This window comes from Carcharodon carcharias, chromosome 11 (assembly GCF_017639515.1).
Source record: "Carcharodon carcharias isolate sCarCar2 chromosome 11, sCarCar2.pri, whole genome shotgun sequence".
Lineage (NCBI taxonomy): Eukaryota > Metazoa > Chordata > Chondrichthyes > Lamniformes > Lamnidae > Carcharodon > Carcharodon carcharias.
This window is the reverse complement of record NC_054477.1, coordinates 65,968,305-65,988,836: the sequence shown is the minus strand read 5'-3', so window position 1 is coordinate 65,988,836 and position 20,532 is coordinate 65,968,305. Positions and strand designations below refer to the sequence as shown.

Here is a 20,532-nt window from a genome sequence, read left to right as displayed (position 1 = left end):
CAGAAGTGGGTATGTTTGCTAATGACTGCACAATCTTCAGCACAATTCGCGACTTCTCAAATAGTCCATGTCCAAATGCAGCAAGACCTAGACAATATCCAGGCTTGGGCTGATAAGTGGAAAGTATCATTCGCATCACACAAGTACCAGGCAATGACCATTTCCAACAAGAGAGAATCCAACCATCCTCTTGACAGTAAATATATTGCCATTGCTGAATCCCCCTCTATTAACACCCTGAGGGTTACCATTGACCAGAAACAAAACTGGACTAGCCATGTAAATACTGTAGCTGCAAGAGCAGGTCAGAGGCTAGGAATCCTGCACTGAGTAACTCACCTTCTGACTCCCCAAAGCCTGTCCACCATCTACAAGGCACAGGTCAGGAGTGTGATGGAATACTCTCCACTTGCCTGAATCTCGAAATCATCCAGGACAAAGGAGCTTGCTTGATTGGCACCACATCCACCATCTTCAATATTCGGTCCCTCCACTGCTGATGCACAGTGGCAGCATTGTTTACCATCAATAAGATGCAATGCAGCAGTTCACCAAGTGCCCTTTGACAGCACATTCCAAACCCATGATCTCTACCATCTAGAAGGACAGGGACAGCAGATGCATGGGAACATGACCACCTACAAATTCCCCTCCAAGCCATACGCTATCGGGACTTGGAAATATATCGCCATTTCTTCACTGTTGCTGGGATGACCAAATGTTGGGCTAGCCTGTGACACCCACATCCTGTGAAATAATTTTTTAAAATATTTTTATCGTGAACAGCCCATTTACTGCTCAACTTTGCATTGGTTTTACCTTGCACTAGTGCTATCAATGGGAGCTGGTTAGCTCAGTTGGCTAGACGGCTAGTGTGTGGTTCAGAATAATGCTAACAGCCTGCATTCAATTCCCGTTCTGGCTGCCGTAGACTTGGAACCTGCTTCCTCACTCTGCCCTCTGAGAGTGGAAGGCAATGGCAAACCGCCCTGATTAAAAGCTGCCAAGAAAACAGCTCAGGATGAAGCATCAGCAGACAATGAGCCAAGGACCTGCCTTCAGGATTAGCACACATAACCTGGCAGCACTATCATTGACACTTTTTTTCAAAATATGGATGGCAAGCTGTCTGCTAAATAGGAAATGGAGAGCTGCGGTTAAATGTACCTACTCAGACTAGCAAAAGGCAGGAAGTGCTCCACAGGGATTGGTGCTAGGATCCTATTGTTCACAATTCACATTGATGATCTGGACTCAGGAAATGGAAGGACAATTTCAAAATTTGCAAATGATGCCAAATTGGGAAGGATATTTAATATAGCAAATAATGCAATAAATACAAGCAAACATTAATAAACTGGCATGTAATTGGTAAATGAATTTTAATATAGAAAGTGTGTGCGGTGGCGCATTTTGGTAGGAATAATAAGCAGGTCACATACTGCTTGGATAATAAGAGTGAATGGGTACGAAACTAGAGTTACAGAGTTACAGGCACACAAACCACTAAATGTAGCAAGTTAGTAAGGCCATCGAACAAACCCAGAAATAAAGTTCACCTCAAGAAAATAGAATTAAAAAACAGAGAAGGTCTGTTATACTTGTATGGAACCTTGGTTGGACAACTGCTTGGAGTTCTGTGCACACATCTGGTCTCCATATTATAAAAAGGATATGCAGGCATTGGAGAAGGTGCAAACAATATTCATAAAAATGATAAAACTACTGATAAGAATATCCTATCAGGAAAGGATATTCTTATCAGGAAAGACTGAACAAGCTGGGGCTCGATTCCATAGAGAAAAAGCTGAGAGGTGTCCTGATAGAGGTCTTTAAGATAATGCAAGTGTATGGTAGAGTAAATGTAGATAAAATGTTTTCACTTGTCAGGAAGTCCAAGCTAGAGATCATAGCTATAAGATAGTCACCAACAAATCCAAGGGGGAATTTTTTACTCAGTAGAATGTGGAACATGCTACCACTAGGAATAGTTAAGGCAAATAGCATAGTGGGGAAGCTGGATAAGCATTTGAAGGGTAAAGAAAAAGAAGGATACACTGAGAGAATTAAGTAAGAGGAGAGGTTGAAGGCAGAAACCCTGTCATAGATCACTTGGGTCAAATAGCCTGTTTCTATATTGCAGACTTGATGTGTCATGTCTAAAACTTGAATGTGATGTGGCCTCCCAAATCAATGTTTATCTTTCCTGAAACTCCCCTGCCACAGCATCAAAATGGCCTTAATCAAAGTCAGAAGTTACATCATATATGACCGTGTTTATATGTCATTGCATTTCATTCCTTATCCTCCTTGACGTCTCTGCAGCCTTTGACAGTTTACCACATCTACCTCCAACACCTCTCCTCTGTTGCCCAGTTTGCTGGGTCTATCTTCCCCGGGTTCCACTTTCACCTATTCAATCATAGCCAGAATGTATCTCACAATGCTTCTTTTCCTGCCCCTGCATTGTTCCCTCCAAAGTCCCCCAAGAATCTATTCTTGAACCCCTTTCCCCAATTTCCTGTTGCCCTTTAATAACATCATCCTCAGACATGGAGTGAGCTTCCATATGTATGCTAACAACACTAAGTATTCTCACCACCATTTCAACTGATACCTCCATTGCTTTTGTGTTGTCAAGTTACTTGTTTAACATCCAGTCATGGATCAGTCATAATTTCCTCTGGTTAAACATTGGTAAGACTGAACCATTGACTTGAGTCCCAGAACAAACTAGCGCATTTGCCACTGATATAACTGCCCTCTCTGCCATTCAGGTTGAACCAGAAAGTTTGCAAGCTACACATCTTATTCAATCTCAAGCAAAGCTTCCAACCCCATATCCATTCCATTACAAACAACACAAACTCACACCTCACTAACATCACCTATCTTAGTCCCTATCTCAGCCAATCTGCTGCTGAAACCTTCATCCATGACTTTATCACCTTTAACCTTGACAATTCCAATGCTCTCCTGATTGGCCTTCCATTATCCGCCTTCCAAAACTTCAGTTTATGGCGTGAGCTATGAATCAGTGGTGGCACTCTCAGCTTGGAGTCAAAAGGTTGTGGGTCCACACCCCATTCTAGAGACTTGAGCATATAACCTAGACTGAAACACAACATACTTCAGTGCATTAGTGAAGTGAGTAGAGATGCCACCTTTCAGATGAGATAAAGAGTTTTTATTTGCCCTCTTAGGCGTATGTAAAATGCTATATAAATGTAAGTTATTATTGTCCTTTGCAAAATTTAAGTTATGATTGTGACTGAAATAAAGCACCAAAGGACATAATAGCAGAATTACCACCTCACATCACATTTACATTATATACTTACATTTTTAAGTAGTGCTGATAATGAAAAATGGGAGCAGCAGCTATTTATAAAGTTGATGGTGCAGCATTCAGAGGAGCAATCTTAAGGGATAGTTTCACACATTTTTGGTTTCATACTTGCTGCAGTGTAATTCAGCGTAAAGAGGGCATTTTAAATTTCAAATGTTTCCCATTGGTTCAGGGGTTGTCTTTACATTTTTCAGTCGTCATTTCACTTAAATGAAAATTTCACTGATATCCAGGTGCCAGTTAGTCATCCAGTCTTCATGTGTCTAATTATCCATGTACAGTAATCTGCAATACCTTAATTTCACAGCTTTGTGAAACCAGCTCAGTACTGCTAGCTCATATTTCGCTGAAGCAAGTATCAACCTCAAACATATAGCTGTAGTATAACAGAGCATTATACACCAGTTGCTGCAGTACTTCATTATACAGAAAGCTACTGAAAGACAGCTTGAGAGATCTGTGTCTTACTGAGATAATTCATCAACAATTGGATGCTACCAATTTTCTCTTCAACACGGGCAGATGTATTGAGCAAATGCTCCATCTTGGTACAGTTATTCGATATACTGGAAGTTGCGTACTGTGCAACATGCTCACATAACTTGTCTATCTGAATTTGCTGAAGCACATCCTGCAGTGGTTTGGCAGGCATTTCCAACACATGGCAACAATCTGTAACCTCAAAAAGACTTGGAGCTCTGCCAAAATAGGCATGTGTTTGGTGTCAATGCAACGTGGTGAGGGTAAGTGATCCATTTTGAAACACTGGGTTATGTTTGTGTTTCTAATTTCCTGATTCATGGAGTTGGCATGATTTATTTTTCAATTTGTTTGTGAACAACAGTTGGAACTACAGTAAGGTGATAGCAATTGTATTAATGTGTTTAAGGTAGTGCCATTTCATACAGCTCCATTGACAATGCAGATAATAAAGCAAATAGCACTGGAGGGAATTAGTATTTGTGAACAATGCTTGCCAACTATTGCCGCTAGTTTGATCTTGGTGAAATATGCATTTAAGTTGTGTAGTTATTTAAACATCCAAAGTTCCGTACTCAGCTCGTGTGCAATTTCCCCATGTCCATATGTGCCCTGATGACCTGGACCTAATTCCTCTGTTGGGCTCAAATGGTATGAATGCTTGTGCTGCTGCTGCAGAATTTACATTTTTGCAGCAGCTTTAACCTGAAAACTGAATAGGGGAAGGAGTAAGAAAGTCAAAATATCTGTCAGGGAATAGTAGGACATCATTGTGCTTACTTTGAACACACAGAGCTAGAGTATTTGTTTCATGGGGTTCGAAGGAGGAGGGAGAGCTTAAAAGAAATCTTATGTTTGAACAAGTAGTAGAAAAGTTCAATTTTGTTTAAATATTCCTTTGGAAAATTTTGAGGTCAAAAATGTTTCCTTCCTGTGCCAATGGGTTTACTGAGTCTTTCAGTTAAGATCCTCTCTTGGGCTCCTGTTAGGAAAGTTGAGATTCACAAGATCTATTGAATAGGAGAGAGAGGTGGAAAGAGAAGCAGAAGCTGTTCAAACATACCAAAAGAATCCGGCAGACGCAGTTTAATAAACCATTTATAATCAGCAGCATATAGATTGCAGCCATATTAACTTATGCTTATAACGCACAAATGCATTTACCTTCAGGAACAGAGGTATTTACAATTCAAAAATAATTAACTGGTTGTGATGCACTGGAAAATCTCCACAGGGCACATGAAAGGCACTAAATTAATATTAAATATATTTTTTCTTTAGTTCTTTTTCTCTTTCTACATAATTTCATTAAACATGAGTAAATGGATATCAGGGACTGTAAGTTTTAACATGGAGGCGTGAACTAGGAATCAGGAATTCTCCTGATATTGTGATCCCACCTCTGTCCTAGCAGAACTGGTTGGTGGGTTTTCATATCTTGGAGGGTGGGACAGCTTGGAGTGGGGCCTGCTGCTGTAAACAGAGGCAGGCTGATGCCGATGTGACCAGGTTAAAAGATCTTCCATTTCTAGAGATATTGGCCCAATTCTTCATTTCAGCATAAAGCATTCTTCACTTCCTTTACTCCTCACCTCCTTTCCCCCCTTTAACTCCCCTCACCCACTGACACCCCTGAACCCCTTAGCCTTTATCCCAAACCACTCACCCAGTATCCAGTTTATAAACAACTCAAAAGCCCTATCATAACATTTTGAAGTTATTAGACAGCTCATAAATATGTCAAAATAAACAAACACACTTGAATAGGTTTTTGGAAAAACCATTGTCCTCTTCAGAACCTCAGAAATCTGACAAAGCCATCAAACTCACATTCCCTGGGACAGTTAAGTAAATGAACTTTGCAGTAAATAATCTATTAATGTTTTGGAATGCAGCTAAGCCATCATACTTGAATTCCTTAGGGCAGCTGAGTAAACAAAACTATGTATTACAAAACCAGCAGTGCTCTTGAAGGCAGCCAAAAGTTCATACATCTGTCAAAGCTTTCAAACAGCCAAACAGATGGCTGAGTTGTTCTGCAATAAATGAATGAAAATTATGTGTGGAATTTAAACAATTAGCTCTCGATCTCACACTGGGAAAGCCTTTCAATATTGTGCAATTCAAAATAGCTGTTTATCCATTGCATAATCTACTCTAATGCATCTGAAGACTTTTCCACTTCTATAATGCTGTTCTTTCCTTTGACAGCTTGCCAGTTATTAAAAGTAACACCCTGGCAAACACATTATTTGATGTTTATTTGCTTTTTCCAATCACTGCACTGTCATCGCTCACTTCAGTAAACATAACTCAGGCTATAGCATTTCATGATGAGCTGTAAGGAAGGTTACATCTTATATACTTGACACCTTGCATACTCTTCCTGCCTCTAATCCATGGCTCCTGCCTCAACTCTACCAGCGTTTTTTTTACAAATGTTTCCAAAGTGTAGCTGCCTTGATGAAAATTGGAGAAGTTCTCAAATATCCACTCCTAGAATGATGCCAGCAACTTCAACAGGGCTGCGTGTGGAATTCCCAGCCTGCCCCCCTACCCCGCCAGGTGCCACTGAAAATGTCCACCATGGGAATGGGATTAGGACTTGGTTCGTGCACTAGCCGTTATCTTTTCCCATTCAACTCCGTTCAGTCCCATTTTGGGACTGCAAAATCTGACCCAGGTGCCTGAATTGAGTCTAATATTAAATCTGAATATTTTTTGTATCGTCTGTTTATAACTTTTATATTTTGCTAACCTATAATCCAAGCAGATGAAAGAACTAAAATGCATTTTAACTGCTTTTCCACTAAGTAATTGAAGCTGAAGCCTGTCAATATTCTGTCTCATTATTTGCTGAGTCAATTCATTCATCTAACTTTGACCAATTTTGGCCCATTGTTATCTTTGCCATAATAGCATTCAAGCATAACCAAAACAAGGAGGGCAAAGCTTCAGTAAAGTTTGCTTAAAATATTCAAGACGAATTAAAATAGGTCAGTTAAGTCATTAATCCAAAATGTTAACCTGTTTTCTCATTTAGTTGCTGAACAACCTGTTGCTCATTGCCAAAGTTCAACTTTCCTTTTACCTCAATTAAAATATCCCGTGGGATGCTAACCCACAGACTTCTAAAATCCTGTGCACTTTAGCACTGTGTCTGTGAGTCAGATTTTCCAGTTCACCAGTTGTTATGTAAAAGGAACAAAATGGTTTTTGCTGCAGCATAGTGGGTTAAACTAGTGTAATAGCAATATTTAGGTTTTCTTAAACATGCCTCGATGTTATGGCAAGTAATAGTGTGTTGTCCATTTGCAAGCGATCATGAGCTGTCACAGTTGTATCCATAGTTGTATTCCTATTTATCAAGGGCTGGATTCTTCTTTACTACCCCATTGCAAATTGGGTGGTATTGTGACAGAAACAGTGGGGAAATTCAGATGGAGAAGCCTGTTGGTTCTGCTAGTCACTCTTTGCCTCAATCACATGCAAATGCTGCTGGAGACGCAGGAGCCAGCCTCTAGGCCCATTTTCTTCAAGCTGTTGCTTTTGCTGCCACTTCCTGTTCAGGGGGCGCACACTGGAGTCAACAACAAGTAAACTGGAAACACACAGCCAGAATCGAGAGTGTTTAGGTATTACTAGTTGAGATCCTAAAGCATTGAACTCAGAGGAGACAGATTTTCATCCCATCATTTGGGCATCACACTGATGTTGCAGGTCACCTTCTCACTGTACAAATCACCCAAAGAAATCACTGGGAGTGACAATTGGCTAATTAATACAATGGGTGGCCAATTCGCAATATCGGTTTTTCACCCAAGCTAAAAGGTGAAAATCTACTTATGAGAGTCATGGCCAAATGTAGCCTGGAATTTTCTGGTCCCCTTGGCATCGGGCATCATGGCGTGCATGGCGGGGGTTGGGGTTGGGGGTATCAATATGGTGAGGAGGCCAAAACTTAGTTTTACGCCATCATGAAGCCATTTTGTGATCGTCCGCTCTACCCGTGAATGGCAACTGCCTTTCCCGCTGCTGGACATTGGGAACATCATTTTAATACATTTTCATTTACTTATAAGCTTCGCTCACCAGAATCATCCCCCATGTCAAAGTTACCATCCATGCTGGTGTGATTTCAGAATAGCGTTATTCACGGCTGCCTTTAAAAAGCATGCACCTAGTGACCTGAACTTTGAGGGGAACTCGGAGCTGAGTGCCCACTTGTGAGCATCGCCCATAGGACATTCAGGATGAGGTGCTGCGCATTTGTGGGATCACAGGCAAGTCGCTTTTTCACGGCTGACTTTCAGTATGGTGCAGGGACAAGGGCTCCAGTGTGGGTCAGGCCATGTGGGGGGCGAGGCAGCACAGACTGAAGGAAGTACTCAAGCATATGCCGGTGGCGGGGGACATAGGTGGGAAAGGCAGCACAGACAAACTGAAGGAAAGACTCAAGCATATGCTGGGGGGTGGGGTGGGGGGGGGTGGGGGAGTGGTGAAGGAAGTGAGTGCAATAGCCTGCACTTGGAGAAGCTTGTCAAAAATGAGCATTCTTCCGCAGCTGAGACCATTCAGCTGCAGTTCCATTGACATGCTTGGAGTCGGACCTCTGCCCACTCAAGCAACACAAAAGCATAAAAGTGCCACCAAATGCTCCAGAACTTTTCACTCCTCGGGCACAGACTGCAAATTAAGGTGGGTTTTAGGGGGCAGCAGAATGAATGGCCCACTGGGCAAGTTGTAGAATTCCCTTGCGAAAGGTGGCCATGGCGCAGTCACTGGGGAAAGTGCTCACAGCCCCTTGCAATGTCTTTGTTAAGGTTTGGACCAGTACCCATTATGGTTCAAGTTAACAGTGCAGCCTTGCAGTGTGGCTTAGGAGAATGCATGCAAATGTGCTGAGAACACAGCATGCAGTCCAATGGTCAAAGCTGTTGTCAATCGGTCAAGCGGAGTGGGGCGAAAGTGAATGGGGTTTTGGACAGCAATGAAGCGCACTACAGACTGACCATCCAAATGGTGGCCAGCACTCTCCTGCATTCATGAAGGGGTCTTCTGACATAACCAAGAGGTTCTTAGTACACATATGCTAAAGCACACGTCTCTCTCTTTGATCCTGTAGAAGGACAACATCAGAATCATAGAGCATGGGGATTTAGCAGTATGCTTCATGGCTTATAGGGAGCAGAGAAGTAGAAGAAGAGAACAGAAGAGGTGCCTAACTTGGCAAAGGGAGGAGCACCTCCCTCAGGATGAAGGGTCGGTAGGGCCTGCTGCGCATGGGGCTGAAGATACTCAGCAAACTATCACTCAAGGCGCCTTGCTAGACCCAGAGTCTATAAACAACACCTGTCATTTCTGCAGATGGCGACTGAAAACCATTGTCACCAAAGACTATGCATGTGTAGGGACCTGGTCGATCACATATGGCATCTGCTGCAGGGTTTGGTGTTACAGGGGGGCCTGGAGGGCATTCACTGCCAGTGGCCATAAAAGTAACCACGGTTCTCAATTTTTACGCCAGCGGCTGCTTCCAGGGCTCCACAGGTGACTTGCGCAGGATTTTGTAAGTGTCCATGCACAAGTGTATCCAGGGAGGTCACAGACACCATCCTCACAAAGGCACAGAACTTTCTGCTTTTTGCCCGGATCAAGAAAGCCAGGAAGCAAGAGCACCTGGATTTGTGCAGATCTCAGGTTTTCCACAGGTGCAGGATGCCATCAACTGCACTCACTTGGTGCTTAGATCTTTGTGGCAACAAGCAGTCAACTATGTCAATCACAAGGACTTCCACTTGCTGAATATTCAGCTGGTGTGTGACCACCACAAACACATCCTACAGGTCTCTGCACGATTCCCAGGGAGCGGCCATGCCTCCTACATCCTCAGCAGGTCTCAGATCCCTGACATCTTCCAGGGTCCACAGAGGCTGAAGAGTTAGTTCCTTGGGGACAAGGGCTAGCCGCAGAAGACATGGCTGATGAAGCCTATGCAGCGGCCTCAGACTGCAGCAGAGCAATGGTACAACCAGACTCATGCCACGACCTGGACTTTGGTGAAGCAAGATATAGGCATTTTGAAAATGTGGCTCCAGTGCCTCGACAGGTCTGGTGGATCACTGCAATACACTCCCCAGAGGGTTTCATGCACTATCATCGCTTGCTACACACTCCACAAATTGATGCTGCAAGGGGGGGAGGACGTGGCTGAGGAGGAGATGGAGGAGCTGCATTTATCTTCCGATAAGGAGGATGTTGAAGGGCATGACAGTGATGAGTCCTCAGAGGTGAGGATGCCGATGAGGCCATCACACTGGCCAAACGAGGCTGGCATGCTAGTGTGGCCCCCATAGTAACAGGATTCATGGAGGATGAAGACAAGATGCAGTGAGGACAGTCCTGACATCCTCACCTTGCATCTGTGAACGTTTGACTCCTCTGTAGCTGATGGCAGCGCACATACCCTCAGTGCTCAGGCTCACTCACAGAGGAGCAGTGGAAACCCTAATAGTCACTAGCTTCCTTTGACATGTAGCGAGGACACTCCACAGATCTTCACATTGCCTCTGCTTCTGTGAATGTCTGCCTCTGTGAATGTCTGCCTCTGTGAATGACTCCTATCTGGCTGAGGGCAGCTCGCTTGCACTCTGTGATCAGGGTCATGTCATGGAGACGCAGCTGTGAAACTTTAAATGCATCTAACCCTTCGTCAGCCTTCAGCACCTGGCCCTTTTAGGAGCACAGCATCACTGGTTACAGACGCTGAAGAGATGGGGGGCCAGCCCCACCTAAAGGTGCTGAGAGCACACAGAAGAGGGGATTCGGATGGACTGGACATCCCTGAAGTCACCTGGGTAGGTAGCCCTGGGATGTTGACCCTCCTCCCTATGGATGCCTGAGGGTCCCTGGCTGACACCTTGAGGAGAAAGGAGCTGGAGTGAGATCGAGTTATCCCGCACACCTCTCATGTTGATACTGCTGGAGGCCAACTATGGCATCAGCGATGGAGTTTAGCCCAAGCAGCAGTGCAGGACTGATGTCCTGGAACAAGGTCTTCATGGAGGCCGAAATCCTACCAGTGTTAGGTCAACAATGGTGCATGCTGGCATGCTGGCGCTATCACCTCAGAATGAAGGCAGATGGACTTCTCCAGCGTGCCTTGCCATCTGAAGAGTGCAGCGGACATCCCTTCCTGATGTTCCCGAGCTTGCCTTCGCAGCTCCAGCAACTGAGGTATGACCAAGTCCAGAGGCTCATCATCTGACTCAGACTCAGCAGATTTCTGACCTCCAGCAATCCTCTGAGCGCTGGCACCCTGGGAAGTCCCTGCCTCCACCTGCTGTGGATCAGACAGCACAATGTGCTTGCCAGGTTGTGACCCTAAGGCTACTCTAGAACTAGGTCCCACCAAGGTGTGTGTTTCTGCGCTGGTGGAGGGTGTAGGTAAGGGCTGTGATGGGCCTTCAATTAGGGTGTCATCAAGTTCTTCTTCCGAGGTGCCTTCGGGTCTTGAGTTAAGGACCTGGGTCATGGACCCTCTCGGCTGTTTCCCAGATGAGCCTGTGAAAGCAAGGAGAGATAACTAGTGCATGGCAGGGCACTGCAGAAAAGGGAAACTCACTCATAGTATGGTGGTCCGATGGATGTTGCACTGCCAGATCCTCACTTGGTTGATCACCACCAACCTCACCGTCAGCACAGGAACAATCTAGATCATTACTGGCCAGCTGGATGACTCTATTTTCAAAGTCTGTGAGGACCTTGATGTCTGGCTTTCCTCCACCCCTCTGTGACCACTCCCTCTTGTTTTGTGCCAGCTTGTCCTGCATGAATATAGATGGACAGACTGTAGGCAGGATGCCTGTCAGGCCACATGAGATGGATGCCTGGCATGTGTGGGTGGCAAGTGGTACAATGGACAGGATGAGGGCACAGTCCACAGGGCAGATGAAGGTGTGTGTGAGAGAATGAATTAATGATGTTCCTTGAATTGGCGGTGAGTGAGATCCCTGGGGATGTGTGATGGGCTTGTGAGAGTGAGAGTTAAGAGCGATGAGAAGAGTGACTTACCCTTGCGGAATAGAGGAGATCATTCATCCTCTTTTGGCACTGGGTGCCTGTCCACTTTTGCAGGGGATTGGCGCTGACCACCACTGCCACCACCGCCCATGCTGGATTGATGGCTTTGCATGCTGGTCTTCGCCCAGAGCGGGATAGAGGACTTCACAGTGGGCCTCCAATGCATCCAGTAGGTGCCCGAGGGAGGCATCACCAAATCTGGGGGCAGCAAGTTTCCTACCTTTAGCAGCCATGCATTTGCAGCAGCTTACAATGCCTTAGAGAGAGCTTGCGCAGTACAGGGGCGTCCTTTAAATATGGCTCCTTGATTACTGAAGGCCTGAGGTGACTGCAGGGTGGCGAATCAGAGGCTGCCCCACTAGCGATCTGCCTTGTTTCTTGGGAATGCATTATTGAGGCAGGAAGCAGCGGGAATGGGACAATACAGCGTGAAAAGCCACCATTGAGACTGGCAGGTAAAACATCCTTTTTCCCGCCCATTACCACACATTGTGCAAATCTGGGATGATTCCTCCCATAGTCTTTGGATTAAGTGAGGTTAGAAAGTGAAGAAGAATTAGACCAGGGAATGCCGACATAACTTAGACCCTATTTTGAAGTCATCCACTATGTCCTTTTTATATTATACTTTTATTTTATATTATTTATTAAAAAGCAAATTTTACAGCAAGTTGGTAAGCAGAGAAGTAGAGTTTATTGCAGTGTAGTAGCTTTTTTACTATGCTACCCAAGGATCAGGAAGTGAAAAATGAGGCTCTATACTGCCCCCACGAGTGCGAGGATGTGAACACAGTGACAAGCTTATGTAGGCAATTTCCATTTTAAATATGTAGGAATTAAATAGGAATTTATAAATGGCAAAAGGTGGTGATCAAAAATGTGAATAAATGTGACAAAAGGACTTAAAATTCAGAACGTATATTCAGATGTAAGGTTTTTGATATATTAGAGAGGAAACGTTGACTGTATCTTGCAAAGTTATCAAATGCAATATTTCAATTAAAAGGTAAAAATGTCACAATTCCAGCATTTAATCAGAATGCAATTTGAATAAAGTAGAAAAACCTCTGCCTATTTGTTTTATTGATAATGTTTTAAAGCTTTTAAAAGATTTATAAAATACAAGAAACTATCAGAGTTCAAAACAGATTCCTTTGCATAAAAGACCTCCTTTGCAAATACTCGATTACTTTGCCTGATAAAAATATCTCTACCAATTGAAAAGGAAAGTAAGTTCTGCCAAAATTGTTCAAACCTTCATCAGGCCAGCATTACAAAGGACAACAAATCAACTTGTTAACCACCATACAACTTAAGCTTAGTTTCACTATCAGAGAGGGTTCTTCTTATCCCCAAAGACTGACTGGTTAACAGTCTAAAAGCCATTGATCGATCCAGCGTGCGACAGCAATATAGAGTTTAACAGACAATACAGTAGCACAATGTGCAATAATAACAGGCAAGAGGTTACAGGACAAACATAAACATTTTGCACAGTGGTGCTGGAGTGATATCAGCTGCATTCTCTACCGCTTGCTTTGGGAGAGCATAAGCTGCCAGATGTCCAGCAGAATCTTCCATCAGCTGCCTCCGAAGCAATGCAGGAAAGTAATGCCAGCTGGCTTACTCAACTTCAAGTTGCTATGAGCTACGTTGGCTCAACTCTTTTCTAGACCGAGTAGAAGATTCTCCACCCTGGTAAAAATCAGCTGTTTAGCAAGTTCCTGATTGTGTATCTCTGTGGTTAGATCAAGACAATCCCTGCATCTATGCCCCAACTAAAGTGATACTTCCACCCTCCAGCTAGCATTAACTCCAGATGGAAGGATAGACTCCCTAGGTGACATTTTAATCAGCATCCCCATTTATCATAGCAGATCCTGCATCCTCCTCAGTGTGAGCAGTATGTCATTATATATATAGCAAGAAGGAACAATTATCATGAATGGACTTCTGAGTATAGCTTTTCTTAATCATACATATACATGTTTCTCATGGAGAAAATCTTTTTATGGATTGCATATTAGAATATCTAATAGATTGTCCATACACTGTAAGTGCTACAGTTCAGTACTGAAACTTTGATAGAATACGTTATAATAATGTCAGGGGCTCACACAAACTCAAGGATTTGCAGTAAAGTCATAATCGCTGATTGTAGTATTCTAGGGAGTGTTTATCTGACTTGCAAATTATTTAATTAATTTATGTTGAAATATGGTCATACTTAAGAAGGGTCAAGGGAATGTTCAGTGCTATATGGCAACAGAGGAATTAGTAATCAAGTAATTTATGAGGCGTGTTATTAAATTTAACATTTGAAGTCTCAAGTTCAAAGTTTCCACTGCAATGAGTGCATCAATAGAATGGTGTTGGGTGTTTTCCATGCTCAACATAATGTTTATTTTATTCTGAAATTAATAGTTCTCATGCTCCAGTTAGGGACCAGTGGGCGCAGAGCAAAATGCACAGCTAGTAACACCCAAGCTGTGCTGCAGACTTTTAACCAAACTCCAATTGCCATGGGGGAGCTACATGCATGGATGCTTGTGCACATTCACAGGTTTCTGAACCCTGGAAATTACATTTTCAAATTTTTGAAATCCTGTGTGGAAATGCCTATTTTCCTCGGCTTCACTTTACTGAGTGTCCAAGGTCAGAATTTTATGGCTCCGTTGTGGCGGGGAAGGGGCCATAAATTGTGGCAAGTCATTCGAAACTCAATTGACTTTGGCGGGAACGTAAAATCCCAGTGGCATAAAATTCAGCCCCAAATGTCTTGAGCAATTTTCAAATCAGGTTTGATGCCACCCTTGAAACATTTTGCAGCAATGATATTGGCCCATGAGCATCACTTTGTTTGATGATGATTCTGTGGCTTGGAACTCAATTCTTTAAACTTGCAAAATTAAAAGTGATGCTGGGCTCTGCGAAGAACTTCTGAACTTCAGAGGTGAGGTGAGAGTGACTGCCCTTGACATCAGGGCAGCAACAAGGATCCCTCGCAAAACTTGAGATAATAGGAATAAGGGGGGTAATTTTCCACTGGTTGGTGTCATATATGGCACAAAAGAAGATGGTTGTGGTTGTTGGAGGTCAATCATCTCAGTCCCAGGGCATCACAGCAGGAGTTGCTCAGGGTAGTGTCCTAGGTCCAACCATCTTCAGCTGCTTCATCACTGACCTTCCCTCCATCATAAGGTCAGATGTGGGGGTGTTCACTGACTGTTACACAATGTTCAGCACCATTCACGACTGCTCAGATACTGAAGCAGCTCGTGCCCATATGCAGCAAGACCTGGACAACATTCAGACTTGGGCTGACAAGTAATATTAATGCCACAATTGCCAGGCAATGACCATCTCCAACAAGAGAGAATCCAATCATCTCCCCTTGACATTCAATGGCATTACCATCACTGAATGCCCTGCTACCAGCATCCTGGGGGTTACCATTGACCAGAAACAAAACTGGACCAGCCATATAAATACAATGGCTACAAGAGAAGGTCAGAGACTGGGAATTCTGCGACAAGGAATTGACCTCCTGACTCCTAAAAGTCTGTCCACCATCTACAAGGCACAAGTCAGGAGTGTGATGGGATACTCTCCACTTGCCTGGATGACTGCAGCTTCAACAACACTCAAGAAGCTCAACACCATCCAGGACAAAGTATACTGTTTGATTGGCACCACATCCACCACCTTAGCACTACAGCCACCGACGCACTGTGTTAACAGTGTGTACTATATACAAATTGCACTGCAGCAATTCGGCAAGGCTCCTTCAACAGCACTTTCCAATCATGCGACCTTTAACACTGAAAGTGACAGGGACAGAAGGTGCATAAGAACATTACCACCTGCAAGTCCCTTCCAAGTCACACACCATCCTGACTTGGAACTATATCACTGTTCCTTCACTGTCACTAGGTCAATATCCTGGAACTCCCTTCCTAACAGCACTGTGGGTGTACCTATACCACATGGACTGCAGCAGTTCAAGAAGGCAGCTCACCAGTGCCTTCTCAAGGGCAAGCAAGGATAGGCAACAAATATTGGCCTATATTTCATGAAAGAATCAATTTTAAAAATCTTAAAATTAGATCTAGGCTATTCAGGAGTAAAATCGTGGAGTATTTTTCACACGTTGTGTGAAAATTAGGTATTTTGTCCCTCGAAAGGCTGTAGATGGTAGGGGAGTTGATATTTTCAATTTAGAAGCTGCTGGCATTTTTCCAGCTAAGGGCATTAATTTTGTTCCCTTATTCTTTTTATGGGATGTGGCATCACTGGCAAAGGCAGCATTTGTTGCCCTTCCCTAATTGCCCTTGAACTGAACATTTCAGAGGACAGTTAAGAGCCAACCACATTGCTATGGATCTGGAGTCACATGTACACTAGACCAAGTAAGGATGGCAGATTTCGTCCCCTAAAGAACATCAGTGAACCAGTTGGGATCATAAAACAATTGATAGCAGTTTCATGGTTACCAGTATTGAGATAAGCTTCATATTCCAGATTTATTAATTGAATTTAGATTACACCAGCTTCTATGGTGGGATTTGAACCCCTGTCCCGTGGGCATTAACCTCGACTTCTGGATTTCTAGTCTGGTGATATTATCACCATACCCCCAAGTGAGGATCAAAGGCAAATAAATGGAGCTGACACAGTACAGATCAGCTGTGATCTAACTGAATGGTGCAACAGGCTCCTGATGCATCTTTAACAGGTGAGAGAAAAGGTACATTTAACACTTGCATTTATCTTATCCTTAAAAAAATATCAATTTGCTCACTGACTTAATTTTTGCAGTGCAATGGCTGAAAATATAAGGAAATGCATTACAATTTCACTAAATGTTAGGTGTTTTTTTAATACGTCAAAACAGCATTTTTTTTTTGAAAAACAGGCTTTTTCCCTAGAAGTTATCATTCTGTATAAAATTGGCCCAACTCTTCCGAGCTCCAGATCTTCGGAGACCAGACTACAGAAGATGTGTGTCAGGACCCTGTGGAAGTCCTGATGCATGGACTTACGTTGGAATTGCCTTGAAAGTTTAAACTTCTGAAGGGCAATTCCCCTACTGCCTGGCACCCTGCAGGAACATCTCTGATTCTGAGCTAGAGTTGGAGGCTTCAGAGAGATTCATAGGACTTAGCTGAATAGTTATCCAGGAAATTTACAGAGATTAAACCTAGTCATACACCTGGTAACTGCACAACCAACCCAACACTCCAACCATACACCCTAATCCTCCCGACTATCCCCCAATCACCCAACCACCCAACTAGCCCCACAACCTGACCAGATACAACTAATCTCCAACCCAACCAGATCCAACTAATCCCCAACCCAACTGGATCCAACTAATCCCCAACTCAACCAAATCCAACTAATCCCCAAACCAACCAGACTAACCTCCAACCTGACTATCCCCACCCCTCTGCCAATCCAATTTGACTACCCCACCTGCCCCAATCTGACCCAACTACCCGAATTGGACCCGACTACCCCCAGGCCACCCAACTACACCCTTGCTCAACCCAACCTGATTACCTACCCAGGCAGACCAGACTGTCCCTGACCTAACCACCCCACTATCTCCCTGACAATCTCCCAAACCACCTGCTCAACTGCCAATCCACCTCAATCACCTATCCACCTCACCCATCTATCCATTCACTAACCCACCTCACCCATTCACTAACCCACAAAGACTGGACCTTTAAACTTACCAGATAGAATATGGCAGCTAGTGCGGTAAAAAGGGGGAGAACCCTGCCTTCCCCCAACTCTATTCTATTCTGACAGAGTTCCCCAGGGACACTGCACTGCGTATTTCTCTAACAGCCATGATCAGAAGATCCTGGAAAAAATATGCAGCAGCATGGGTTCAGGAGAATCTTCACACGCAGCAGCATGGACCCAATATTGGCGCTGCTTGGAAGGTTCAGGCCAATATGTGCAAAGCATTGGTACTGATGGCAATCTATTCTGATGAGGGTCATCAATCTGAAATGTTAACTGTTTCTCTCTCCACTGTTGCCACCTGATTTGCTGAGCATTTCCAGAATTTTCTGGGTTTTTTTTCCAGATTTCCAGCATCTGCAGCACTTTGTTTTTATATTATATAAATGCAAGTTGTTATGAAGTGATGCCAAATTTTGCTCAGGCACAGGTTCAACCTTTCTCGTCACTGAGTTCCCAATCGCAACTGTGAGGCAATGCCCAGCAGAGGTAATGGAAGAGTGATAAGTAAAATGAAATGTGTAGCCTTCACCGAGCTGCACTCATAATTCTATGAAGAGCTGCCCAACATCAGCATTGGTACATGATTTGGGAATAGAATTTTATTCCTGTTTTGACAAACTGAGGTGGTGTGTGGCTGTGGATGGAAATCAGTAAAACAACATAATTAGGAAAAATAAAATCAATCTGTATATTTGCCTCGGTCTTTCCCTTTTAATACTTTCAACTACATTTAGTTATAATTTGTGATCATTTTTCTTAAAGTCTTTCTTCCAATATATTGAAAAAAATGCCCAGTATCTAAAAATTATTGGTATGGAGACCCAGAATTCAAAAATTGTCAGTAACCTAATTTGCTCTCACTGAACTGCGAAATTACATTTTAAGCAAAAATAAATAGAGCATGTTTTTTCTACTGAGTAACTCCTAATTATCTAACTAAATTCTTCTCAATTTGAATTAAGCCAAGCCACCTGTTTAAGTTAAAAATTACTTTGTTAGCAAGTGGTGCAAATTAAACTATGTTGTTCAAATAAAATGAAAGGCACAAGTCAATTTTAATTAATTCATAGATTAATAAACAATGTTTCAATGCTGAAATTCAATTTACAAGCATTCTAATAAATAAGACTAAATTGATTTAATTTAAATAAATTAGTGACTACATATGTGAATTAACTCAAAATAGTAATTTTAAGCAAATATCCTTTGTAATTAATTTTAACATTTATGACTTGAAAAATTATTTTTTCGACCTTAGAAGCAATTAACTAAGTGATGTCTGATAATTGTGATAATGGCACTGAGGTTGTTAAGGACTATAACAATGGCACCAGAAATGGATGTTTTTCAGAGCAGGATTTCGGAATATGAGGTTTATTTCAGGAACCAGGGAATTATCTCAGGTCTATGGAATTTCTGCAGCAGAAAGTCCTTTCTTGTTTAGAAGCATAATTAATTTTCTCTTCCCGAATTTCCCTTCCATTTCCATCATCCTCTTTCAGCACATCCTGTAGTCAGTAAGGTTAGGAAAGGAATTTCCTGCACCATGAACGCTTATTTATGTCAACGTTTTTTCCAAATAAAAAAACACTACAACTGCGAGCAGCTTCCTTGAAGTGTTTAGGAAAGGCTTCAAGGCGCATGCACCAACACCAAGGCGGCATCAGGAGCTTTTGGGGTCTGTGCCACGCTGACGTCAGTGTTCCAGTTACCGCTGACGTCATAATCCGTTCGTTACCGAGGATGTCACAATGTGCCCCTTACTGCTGACGTCACTTTTTTGCGACTAAAGTCGCCTCTGATGTCACAATCTGACCGCTGACGTCACAGTCTGCTTGTTACTGATGACGTCATGCGGAAGCCCTGCCCCCCCCCCCACCCCCCCACCGTGTCAGTTCAAACGGGGCAAATTGAACAGCCGGGCGGCGTGACGCCTTTAAATGGTTAAGGCCGATCGGCGTAGCTCACCAGCCCATTCTGTTCCCTGGTGATCGATCTGCGAATGAGATTGTGGACTTTAAGGAGCCACATCCTCTCTCAATGCAGTTTGGACAATAGCACTGATGAGGTCATGCTTTTGCTCCTTCCAGATCTGAGTGCCGAGTAATGCCTCTTCCCGCAGGGTAATATATCCCGCTGCCTTCAATAAAACTGACACATTCATCCAGCTGCTGGAATACAGCAGCCACATGCTCTGAAACCAGAGCCCCCCACCCCCTGCACAATGGACACGCATCTGTCAGCATTCACACAACAGGCGCACCAGCAAACCGCCCTCAGCCAAAACAACCCCAGCAGCTGAGGCGGGCAGCTCTTGTTATAGTTTATTTCACCACTGAAACTTCATGACCCAAACCACAATAATTCACGGCAAGGGGAAAGAAAGCAATTTTAGTAAGCATGAAGTTTGGTGTGGCCCCTGTCCAGACAGGCTCCGATTGTGACAAAACTATAATAAAAGTTTAAAATACGTAAATTTGAGAAATCTGTCTTCACACTCCGTTGTCTCCGATCCTCTGTTAAAGCTACTTTAAAAAGTACAGTAAGGTAACATTAAGATGCATTTATTTTACCAGCAGTTTAAATTTAATTTTTACGATCAAATAATCATCGCAGTTACTTATTCTGGTACATATATCCGTTGTGTGGTAAACATCGGTTAAAGGCCATTAAAGAGATCCAAAGATACACCGAAAATTGTGCTGTCCTTCCTCCAAACTATAATAAACGAATAAAAGCCAAGTAAAAAATGTCAAACGAGCAGCATACTGAAATATAAAAATGTTTTAAAAATAGAAGAGTTGGAACATTTCATTGAGACAAACTAAATGTTCTGCCATGATCTCGAAATACTTTGAGAAAAC

General features: G+C 43.2%; 1 protein-coding gene across 6 annotated transcripts in view; it reads right to left on the bottom strand.

Moving 5' to 3' along the window:
* Window positions 1-20,532, bottom strand: part of pdgfd (platelet derived growth factor d) — a 200,167-nt gene that overhangs the window by 178,818 nt on the left and 817 nt on the right. The window lies entirely within an intron of this gene.